Below are 12,750 nucleotides of genomic sequence, written 5' to 3' on the forward strand. Positions count from 1 at the left end.
AATTATAATTCCTTATTTAATCTGTGAGACCACTTTGCCTCTTCACCTAAAGTATTAGTACAAAGAGTACAATTTGATAGTGTCATAAAATAGTGTCATCAGAGTCCAATGGGGGCCTTGATTGGTCAAGATTCTTATATGTTCTCTTTGTATAAATTCTTATATGCTTCTCTTATTTCTTTCTCACTTAAAATGGAAAAGGAGATAAAGGAGATAATATACTTTACCTAAAATGCAATCTTGAAAGGACGATTCAATAAATTAACTTTTTTCGTTAAGAAAAAGTTGGGGATAAATATCATAACACCAAATTATTGGTCGTAATCTATAATATATGATAAATAATTTAATGTTTTTTCATTTCTAGAAGATTCTCTTCTCGTGTTATAGTTGGAGAGAAGGAAAAGGAAATAATTTGTCATGGTATTGTTATTCGTAAAAAGGAGTTTGTTTTTCCAAGGTTCGGCTCATTTATTGGAATTTTGAAACGAAAGACACTTCGCGTTTTACCTTCTTTTGTTTGTTCTTCTTAAATTACTTTTTTAAACGATACATTACTTGTAGACCTGTTCATGGGCCGGGTGGTCCGAGGGGCCGAGCCGGGCCAGCCCAGTTTTTAGACGGGTTTGAACACACATATAGGCTCACAGGTTTAACCTCGGGCCAAAAAGCCTAGCTCACAATAAATTTGAGCCGGGCTCGGGACTTGCCAAAATAGCCTGGCCCAACCTATAATTAAACCTAAAAATCCTAGTTGAAAACCCTCTCTTTTTTTCACATCTTTGCCTCTTTCCTTTTTTTTCCAGCCGAATCATTCTTCTCTACATCCTCTACAGTTCTCATCCTCACATTCTCAGGCAGCCACACAACCGGCAAGGCGACGAATGTTCATCGGCGCAACAACTCCGACAATGAGTCCTCACTCCTCTCTCTCTCTCTCTCTCTCTCTCTCTCTCTCTCTCTCTCTCACACCCGAATCGAAACTTAAAATCGCAAGTCGCAGCTCACAGACCACAGTCACCGCAAACTCAGTTCCAGCGAACACAATCACTAGCAAACACAATTGGGCTTCGGGCTTCAGACTTTTTATTAGGGCCAGGCTCGGACTCGGGCCTAACAAATTTTCATAATGAAGCATAAAGCCCGGCCCGAACCCGACCCAGCCCGGCCCATGAACAGGTCTAATTACTTGTCACACAAAAAGCGGCAAACGGGTCGAATCATTAGATGATCCGAATTCGATCTGATATGTAAAATATATGTCGGCATAGCCAATTTGGGTTCAATTACTTGGACTTCATCCAAATCAAAATCAATTTGGATGGATTGGATGGACCAATAAGACATTAAATTTGGACGGATTGGATGAATTAATAATATATATTGGATTAGACTAGACCTGGTTCATTCATAATGAAGTTATATTAAATTGAACCAATATCTAGTCCATTGATAGAAGATAAGAACACAAGTGTCAACAGACCAGTTTGAATTGAAACCAGTCTAAATTACCAGAAATTTGAACAGATTGGACAGTCTCTGGAACAATCCAAAATGGTCCAAAATATTCATTGAACTAGATTGGACCAAGTCCATTTGTAATGGACTCAATCAGACTGGACCGGATTGGACCAAATCCAATCCAATTGACACCCCTACTCCTAATGTCAAGTGGCCTAAATAATTGAGATCAATAGGCAATACTGGGTTCTACCAAATTAGGCCTACACCCTCCTGATTTTTAGAATTAAACCTTGAAACAGGGGCGGGGCGTCGGAGTTGGGTTTTGCATATTCTATTTTCGGTTCTGAACTCAAATGTCTTGCCCCGAACCCCATGGAGGCTAAAAATCCAGCCTCATTTTCATCTCCAATCAGGATGGGTTCGGGGTAGGGTAGACAAATACCATTCTCACCTCATCTCCAATCCCCTAAGTTTTGGGTTTCTCCAAAACCCGCACTAAACCCTCATCAGTGGTCAAAAAAACCTTAAAACTGTCATTTCTAACCTTAAACCTTAAAATCTAAGTTATAAACCTTTAAACCCTAACTCCTAAGCCACTAAACCCCAATATTAAATCTTAAACCTTAAAGCCCTAAATCTAAACCAAACCATTAAACCCTAACCTTAATAATAAATCTTAAACTCTAAAACCTAAATCTAAACTAAACCATCAAAACCCTAAATCCTAAACTCTTAAACCTTGATTTTTAAACCCTAATATTTTAAAACCATAAACCCCTAAAACTTTACCCCTAAGCCCTAAAATGAATGTATAAAATGGCTAATAGTAGGATGCATGTCGTCGAACGTGATAGGAATCGAGTATTTCTCGAAATCAATATTGGGTAATGGCCTTTATATGTCAAAGGTTATTAGGCTGAAAATTTGGCTTATGAATTAAAATGGGGTGGTACAGGTGTGGTATCTTCAGGAATCCAAAACATGTTACTTCGTGGATTCTGGGGTCAATTTCTCAATGAGGCAGCTCTTTCCTAACAGCAACTTGACAAGCAGACTGCTCAGATTTGAAATATAATCAAGTACATGTTCTTAATTAAAAGACTTAAAAAAAAATAGGGTTTTCAAATATTTTCTGTTCAGAACCTATTGTGATCATCCAGGTTGAACCAAAAGCCAGGAAGCAAGTTTGCCAATTCACTCTATTTTGGAGGCTGTAACTGTTTTCCTTTTTATTATGGTTCAGTTTGGAAGTAGTATAAATACAAATATCTAGAGTATAAAACTTTGTATTATGTATTATTTTGTATACATTTGCATTGTATACATTTGTCATAGTTTTCAAAATTGGACTGTACCAGATGGTTGGACTGGAAAAATTAGAAATCAGTCATCTGATTAGTTCCATTTTACCCTAGAACCGTCTTTTGGCCAAAAACCGTTGATTTGGTCAACAAGCCACTGACCCGGGTGATTGAACCATTCAAGCTGCCCAAAGGTTTTTGGCCGTTTCTTTTTATTTTTTGTCAGAACAGGCTGTCCATTCAGTTCGAACAGTCAAACTATTCAACCTGGGAACCGAACCCGTGAACGGTTCATTGTCTGATTCGGTTTTAAAAACCTTGATATTTGTATTTGTACTCCTTCCAAACTGAGCCTAACAGTCAAAGTTTTCTCCTGTTTTAGAAAAATTTCCTTAATCAATCATATAAGATGCTTGATGACTGATGCCTCAATGAACTATTATTAATTGGTTAACATGATGTTGAAACCTCCCCTGAAGTTTAGTAATTGCAACCTTCACTCAACTTTCTGACACAGTTGTAAATAGATTCCCTTTGTTAGAATCCTCTAACAAGAGACACAAAAATGTCTAAAATATTCATACAGTTACTTTCGAGGCTAGTTTTTTATAGGAAAAAAAAAATAACACAAACTATGTAAACAAAAAAAAAAAAATAGAAGAGTTTAAAATTGTAACTTTCCTTTTGAGCAATTGATATGAAAGGCATATTCGAAAAATAAATTGGAAGGATCTGGGGTAGAGTCACTTTGAAGAGAAATTTTGAAAAATAAACAATTTTGTCAAAAATAACTGAATGATTATTTTAAACATTCTCATGACTTTAGTAAAGAATTCTATGAGAAGGGATCTACTCACAACTTTATTCAAAACTTGAGTGGAAGTGATTACAATTATCAACACTTCAGAAGAGGTGTTACAATTACAATTTACCCTAAAAATAAACAAGATCCAACTTAGTTAATAAATAGATATAATAAACTATGGCTAGTCATTTTGGTCACATCTCATCTATTGTGTCAATATCAGTCAACTTTGCTTGTCATTCTCATGTTACTTGTTAGTATTCTAAGTTATTTTGCTTCTTTCTTCTGTCATTCTGGTCATTATAACGACGAACTACTTTATGCTTTGAAAAGGAAAACGAATATAATATGTACGTGGCCAAGACCCAATTGTTTAACGAATCAAGCATTGATTATGATCTACATACATTTTGCTTTCAGCCTTTCACAGCGATTAGGCTTATGTCGATATATCTGCTGGGGGAAGAAGCAACGAATGAGACAACGGCTTCTGGGTTACAAAATTTGTCGTTTTGTTTTCTTTGGATTTAGGTTTGGGTTTGGGAAAGTTTTCTTAAACCGAAATCTTCTTCAACCAATTAAGGATAGGGCTGCAATTCGGGTCGGATTGGCCTGTACGAAGAATTTCAATAACATTGGGCTCAGGGACTCGGGCCCATTGAAAAGTTTACAACTTCGAGAATCAATCCAACCCAAGTCACCCCTAATCAAAAGATAAAGGTTTAAAATATGGCAATATATCAATATGTATTGATTGATATACTTGGGATTTTCAACTTTTGATAAATGATTTTATTTATTTTATGTGTCATTGTATGATGTGATATTTGCACCGATAAAATATCAGACAAAAAAATATATTAAAAAATAGTTTTAATTCTGCCAAAAATAAAAACTCTGGTTAAGGGGGATGACTGACTGGGTCCTCAATTCTTCATGGTCCATAGTCTATTACATTGGATAATAAATCATGCAATTGAGCTGTCTAACAAATGGCAGTCCAGGTTGTATATAACCTATATACAAAAAAGAAGGTATTTAAGTTCAACTTTATTCAATGTCTGAACTTTTATATGCTTTCAATAAATACTCCTGTGACCTCTTACACATTGTATATACATTCCATTCAATTAGCTTCTTAAAAGCGTAAAAGACTTAAACATATGCTGAGTTTTCATAAATTGATTTAATCATATGGAGTTTTTTAAAAGACTTAAATATATCTTGTGACTCTTTTTCTTTTAAAATTTTAAAGTAAACCATCACCAATGGACTAATTTTTTTACATTTGTGACGTTTTATTGCATATTCACCTTAGCAAATGAAATTAAGGATTAAAGTATCAATATCGAGTACCGTATCGGATAGATCAGATATAGAATCTCTTTGAAATGTATGGATACAGATGAAAGATATACAAAAGCTCAATTAATACACTAGGAAAATGCATATAGATCACATAAATATATTAATAACACCAAATTTCAAGTTGAATTATCTATTAATAAGATATAAACACATGAGATATGAACACTGTAATAGGTTACATAAAGAGAAACATTACAATCAACAATACTTGAACTCTAGAACATATATACATCATACAATAATTGTCATTCTATTTCAATTTTTATTAATTTTTAGGATTTTTATTTAGTATTTTATATAAATAATAACTATTTTTCAAATAATAAATGTGTTTTCATTTTTCACATATAATTGTTTTATTTTTCATATAATTGTAAAATAAAACACCTAAAATCGTTTAAGGTATATAAAACAAATTATTTTTATAATATTTAGTTTTTATTAAATTTTTGAGGAAAATTAATCTTAAATTATTTATTTTAGTTTCTAGTTATAACTTTATTTTAGTTTTTATAATTATGATTTTCTATTTTTATTTTTTTTGGGAAATTTATTTATTTAGTATTTTACATAAATAATAACACTATTTTTTTCATTTTTAACATATAATTTATATGTAAAATAAAATATATAAATCATTTAAAGTAGATAAAATAAATTATGTATAATTTTCAAGTTTTATTAAATTTTTAGGAAAATCAATTCTTAAATTATTTATTTCAGTTTTATAATTATAAATTTTTATTTTTATTAAAGTTCAAAAACAATCCAAAGTGGGCACTATATAGTCTTGTCAAACTAGGAACCAAAATGCTTTTGTATATGTGATACAACCCAATAAGGAGGCATATCCTGTCAACACATGACTCGTGGAATACGTACCCAGTCAAGGCATATCTCATATACATGGCCATGGGCCCATAGATATAGATATAGACATGATGCACCTTGTCATATACATGGCCGAAACACATGTTTGTTTGATAAAAGAATTACATGACATGCTACTTTTAACTTAAAGATGGGGTGGGCAACAACTTTGGGTCTAAGCACAACAACGGATTAGACCAAGTAGGATGCCAAATTGCCATCCATAAAAAAAATTCAAAATCCAACAGCTTATTGAACATTCTATGCATTTGGAGTAGAAATTATTGGCTCTTGGACTCACTGGTTGTGGCCTAAACCAGATCAGAGATCGGAGCTTTTATTAATAACTGTATATATATCTCTGCATAATCGAATATGGATGGGATGGGCTCAAGCTTGCCAAGACAAGTTAAAATCACATTCATGTTCTTTCTTTCTCTATTAATTGAGGAAAAAAAAAAACCTTTTCATTAATGGGATCAAACCATAAGGTATATTTAAGTCATTTTTGAAAAATTCAAAGTACATATAAGTCGATATATGAAAACTCATTGTATGTTTAAGCACTCCTTCACTACCTCTTAACTAACACTGAATGCTGAAAAGCATACATGCGTTTCGGAGGCAACCAGCGCGGGTTTGTCTCATCATCCTTTCTTTTCAATTGACCGTAATTTATGTTTTCCAAAAATTACTCCAAAAGATTATTCCTTTTATGGATGCTACAATTTTAAAACCCTATAATACCCAAAACTCTACAGTCCAATCTTATTATCTCATATTCAGATGATGTGTATACGTAATCGGATTGATTCACATTTTACGATTTGCATCCAATCGAATTCGGATTTGACTCCACCCAATATGATTATATTACAATATATAAAATAAATATAATTATATACAAAAACAATTTTCTACATATTATATTATATATGAATATAGATATATATAAAATAAATTCAATATGTTATATTTATGTTAATTTATTATATATAAAGGTTAAAAAGCAATTAATTTTTTTATTATTTTGTATTTTATAAAATTAAAGCAAAGTTCGATTAAATCTGAATATGATCCAAGTCTGTTAGGATTCAAATTCGAATTATAGGTCTTTAAATCCGAAAGAATTTCAAATTAGATTTGGATACAAGTTTTCAATAATCAGATCGAGTTTGGAATTTGATGAATTTGATCTAAATCCAATTAGTATGTAACCCTCATAATAATAAAAACAATAATAATAATAATAATAATAACAACAACAACAACAACAATAATAATAATAAGAAGAAGAAGAATAAGAAGAAGAAGAAGAAGAAGAAGAACAACAACAACAACAACAATAATAAAAGTAACACTTAGAAATTATTATTATTTATTAATTATATATTTATTATTTAATTATTTTAGTATCTAGTAATATTTATTTTATTATTCATTATTTTGTTTAATAATTTATTATTTTAATTAATTATTTATTTTAAGCATATTAATCAATACTCAATTCCTTAAAAATAAATATGTAATGAATTATAAAAATTAATAATTATTTTAAAAAATCATTGATCAATTAATTAACAGTTATGTAATTGTTTACTTTAAATATTTATTTATTAATTAATAATTGCTCAATTCTTTATAAATATTTAATTATTGTCAATTTTTGTAAATTTAATTATTTTATATTCATTTTAGTAATTATTAATTAGTTTGTTAAACAATTAAATAATATGTTTTTCATATCTAAGGTTAAAATGGTCAATTGCCATTTCAGAACTCAACATTCAAATTTTAGAACAACATTTTCTACATTCAGACTTCAGAACCAAGAAAACTTTACCAATTCAAATACACATCTAAAAATGTAATTACACTTTTAGAGGCATTCAAATATCAGACTTCAGTGCAAACAAACAAGCCCCAAGTCTTTTACCCTTTTTAAAACACTAGTAAGTGTGCACGTGCTTTGCGCGTGACAATTCTATGGAGGTGTTCCTCACCTAACCTGACAAATACACAAAGGCAGAGGAAGCATTGGGATCTCAGTTAAAGTTGTCCGAGAAGAGAAAGCGAGCAGAAGAAGAAGTGAAGAGCAACAAGCATCGGCGAAAAAGCAAGTTGTCAAAGAGAAGTCGGTCACCCCATAGTAGGCGAAGCATGTTGCCAAGAAGAAAAAGTATGTCCCCTCACTGGAGTTCCAAATCGGGTTGACGATCCAGAACCCCACCAGTTCAGATAAACTATACTGCCCTCAATGCCAAAAGAGGAGAAATTTTAATGCAAATAAAAACAACAAAGTATGTAAGATGGCTGCCTAGGATGAGACGCAACCTTACCAATAGAAACCCTAATAAATATTTCCACTTCCACCAAGATATAGGCCATAATACTAAGAACTATAGAAACCTAAAGGACGAGATCGAGGAGTTGATCCGTCGAGGTTACCTAAGACAATTCATCAAAAGAAAAGACAGAGGCCGACCTACCGAGCTACCTCAAGACACACCATAAACGAACAGGGAGCAAGATAGAGACCAGCCACCCTGAGACCCACCACCAACAAAAAGGCTTATCCGTGGTGTCATCAACATGATCACAGGTAGGTCAATAGTAGCAAGATCCACTACTTCGATAGGCAAGAGCTCAGTCTGAGATCTTGAACATCACAAAGATAATCCGTCAAAGCGCCCCCGTAGAGAATAGGTGATTTACTTTACAAAGGACAATGCTCACGGAATCCAATACCCGCATGATGATGCCCATATGGTAAAGTTAACAATAAATGTCTTTCAAGTGAAAAGAATTCTTGTCGACTCAGGGAACTTGACCAATATCATCTTCATGGATGCATTCGAGCAAATGGACCTAAACAAGAAGGACTTACAGCCAATTGACATACCCTTTGTTGGCTTTAGCAAAGAGGTAGTTCGGCCCTTAGGTCGAGTAAGGGTTCCAGTTGTAGTGGGCTCGGCACACAACTCAGACCGGTTCAATCATAACTTCCTAGTGGTCATGACCCCCTCACCCTATAATGTCATTCTGGGCTAGCCTATCTGCATGCACTTCGAGTGGTAGTGTCAAACTACCATTTGGCAATGGAATTTCCAACATCTGGCAGAATCAAAGTTATGTGAGGCGATTAGATTGAGCCTTATAAATGTTATGTGGCAACGCTAAAAGGCAAAGGAAAAATAGTCATCGGCGTCGACTTCGAGCCACCACTAGAAAACATTGACGAGCAAGCTCGGCCCATGAAAGATGCTATCCTAGTGCCAATCTCTAAGGTTGAGCCCGAGAAGATAGTACAGATCGGGGATCGTCTCATCGAACCATTGTGGTCCAATCTGGTATGTTTTTTACTTGAAAATTTAGATGTCTTTGCTTGGTCGGCAATAGAGATGTCTAGCATAGACTCGTGTATTATAACTCATAAATTAAATGTTGAACCCATAATCAAACCAATCCGATAGAAGAAAAGGAACCTCGCCCAAGAAAGATGGAAGATAGTAGATGAGGAAGTAGGGAAGCTTCTCACATCAAACTTCATTAGAAAGGTTCAATATCCAAGTTGGATTGCAAAACCAATACACGTGAACAAGGCTAACGGCAAGTGGCACATGTGCATCAACTACACAGGCCTTAACAAAGCCTGCCCAAAGGACAACTTTCCACTTCCCAGAATTGACTACTTGGTAATGCGACCTTAGGGTTCAAGCTGTTGATTTTCATAGATGCATATTTCGGTTACAACCAGATCTCGAAGGATCCGACCAATGAAGAAAAACTGCTTTTATAACCGAGATGGGTTTGCACTACTATAAAATCATGCCCTTTGGCCTAAAGAACACTAGGGCGACCTTCCAACATCTTGTAAACAAAGTCTTCTCTAACTTAATCAGAAATATAAAGTGGAATGTTATGTAAATGATATGGTTGTAAAAACTAAATTTTCATTTTTTTTTTAATTTTTGATCTAAATTGTGTTTTCAACATTCTAAGGAAGTATAACATGAAACTCAACCCAAACAAATGTGTCTTTGGTGTCACGTTGGGCAAGTTTCTTGGATACATAGTTAGCCAACGTGGTATCAAAGTCAACTCAGACAAAATCCAAGTCGTCCTAGATATGCGACCTCCTAAAATATTTAAAGTGCAAAAATTAACTTGCCAAATAGCAGCCCTGAACCGATTTATATCTAAGTCGGTTGGGCAGTGCCTTCCATTCTTCAACGACATAAAAAAAGAACCAAGACTTCAAGTGGACTGAAGTGTGCTAGCTCGCCTTTAATGAGCTCAAAAGGTACCTTAGTTTGCCACTTATGTTGATCAAGCCAAAACCCGGAGATGAGTTTAAGCTTTACCACTTTGCGGGTGACAAGGCAGTCAGCTCGGTCCTCATACTCAGCAACCTGTTTATTATGTAAGTAAATTCTGGCACGCTGCCGAGGCTAAGTACCCAGACATTGAAAAGTTAGCCTTCTCACTAGGGTTAGAAGCCCAAAAGCTGAGACCTTATTTCTAGGCTCACACAGTCATGGTCTTAACTGACCAACCTCTTAGGCAAATTCTTCAGACGACCGAGGTCTCGAGTAGACTAACAAAGTGGACAATCGAGCTCAAAGAGTAAAATATTTGCTTTGAGCCACGACCAGCAATTAAGGCACAAGTTTTGGTCGACATTGTCACCGATTGCAATTTAGTGCACCGACCCTTGAAGTTTCCAAACTAGTGACCACTTTTGGAGGCATCAAATAGTGCGGCACCCATCCTGGCCAGGGAAATCCCAACTTGGGTTGAGGAGCCTTGGATCCTTCATGTAGATGGTTCGTTCAACTAGAGTGAAAGCGAGGCTGGACTAATCCTCTATGGACCTAGCAAGGTAAAGCTGGAATATGCCATCTGGCTCACGTTCTGAGCATCGAATAATGAAGTTGAATGTGAGGCACAAATATCTGGGTTCTTACTAGCAAGGGAGGTCGACGTAAAGCATCTCGTGGTGTGCAGTGACTCCGAGCTAGTCGTTAACCAAGTGAATGGACAGTATGAGGCTCGGGAGCGAACAATGTCAACCTACTTGGCCAAAGTTAGAGAGCTCATGTCCAACTTCCACTCTTGGTACATCCAGCAGATTCTGAGGTGCCAAAATGCTGAGGCCAATGTACTCTCAAAACTAGCCATTGCAACAGACTCCACAAAAAGGATGGTCTACATAGAAGACCTACCACCCTTACCATAGAAAGGGTGGTAGAAGAGGTTGCCCTGTTCTGGCAGTGGAACTGAGTTGGATAGACCCGCTCATCGATTATCTACACCACAACATCTTAACAAAAGAATGCAATGTAGCTCAAAGAGTAGAGTGATAGTTAGCTCGCTATGTAATCATTGGCAAGCAATTGCATTGCAAGTCATTCATGTTCTCCTATCTGCACTGCTTACGCCAACCTAAAGTGGACCAAATGCTACATGAGATCCCTGAAGGTGTCTACAGTGGACCCCTGGGCTAGGGCACTTGCTCGAAAGGTGCTACAACAAGGCTACTAGTGGCTCACATTAAAAGCGGATGAAATCAAGTTGGTACAAAAGTGTGATAAGTGTCAATGACACGCCAACATCCTACACCAGCCCACAACTGATCTAAGATACCTTACATTCCATGGCCTTTTGTACAATGGGGGATTGATATTCTTCATCCCTTTCCACCCACGACTAGGCAATGGAGGTTCTTGGTTATGGCGGTTGATTACTTCATGAAATGGGTGGAGGCTGAGCCACTGACATCTATCATAGCTCAAAACGTACAAAACTTCTTCTAGAGAAACATCATTTGTAGATTTACACTCCCTAAAGTGTTGATCTCAAACAACAGAAAGCAATTTGAAGATATCAAGGTCTAGAATTGGTGCACCAATATAGGTATACAAAAGAATTTCACCTCAATCACCCACCCCCAAGCAAATGAATAGGGCAATTCTCTGCAACCTTAAAGTGTGATTCTCCCGAGCTAAAGGTTTGTGGGTAAACGAGCTGCCCAATGTCCTATGGGCCTACTGAACTAATATTAAAACAATAACTAGTGAAATGCCTTTCAACTTAGTATGGGACTAAGGCTATGATTCCAATTAAAATTAAAGTGCCGACCTTACATTCTAAGACATATGACAAGAACATTAATGAGGACAACCTACAAGCTAATCTCGATTTGGTGGAAGAGGTTCACGATCTGGCTTACTTTCAAACCACAACACACCAATAGCGAGTAGCTTGGTACCATAACACTCGAGTTAGGAAACACAAATTTAGGGTTGGTGACCTTGTACTCAGGAAGGTTATGGTACCTAAGCCTGATGTAGGAAAACTAGGTTTGAACTGGGAAGGTCCTTATAGAATCTTTAAAATAATCAGCGAAAATGCATACAAGCTCAAAACATTGGATGGGAAGCAAGTACCCGCACTTGGAATATAGACAACCTAAAAGATACTACTTATAAAGAAGTACAAAGTTTCAAGCTACGTCCGTAAAACTACAAAATTCTACTAAGTATGAAAGCAAAACCACCTGCTCCGGTGACCTAGTCAGGTCGACCTCCCAGTAGTTCGACCAAATGAAACTTAAGGGAAGCCAAATCGCTTTCAGCACTAAGGCCCTTAGGCTGACCTCCCAACATCTCAGCCAAATGAAACTCAAGGGAAGCCAAATCACTTTCAACACAAAGGCCTCTATGCCAACCTCCCAACAACTCGGCCAAAAGGAACTTAAAGGAGGCAAAACGCTTTCCGGCTCTAAGGTTCCTAAAACCATCCTAACACTTAGGCAGGCAGGTTGCCGACCTATGGGCACATTGGCCAAAAACATTTCACACAATGCATCATCTTGGCAGCATTGAGAAAGTATGATAATGGACATAGCATACACTAAAGTAAGACTCTATTGAGAATTGG

This window comes from Nelumbo lutea, chromosome 1 (genome assembly GCF_056320005.1).
Source record: "Nelumbo lutea isolate HS-2025 chromosome 1, American lotus-T2T, whole genome shotgun sequence".
Taxonomy (NCBI): domain Eukaryota; kingdom Viridiplantae; phylum Streptophyta; class Magnoliopsida; order Proteales; family Nelumbonaceae; genus Nelumbo; species Nelumbo lutea.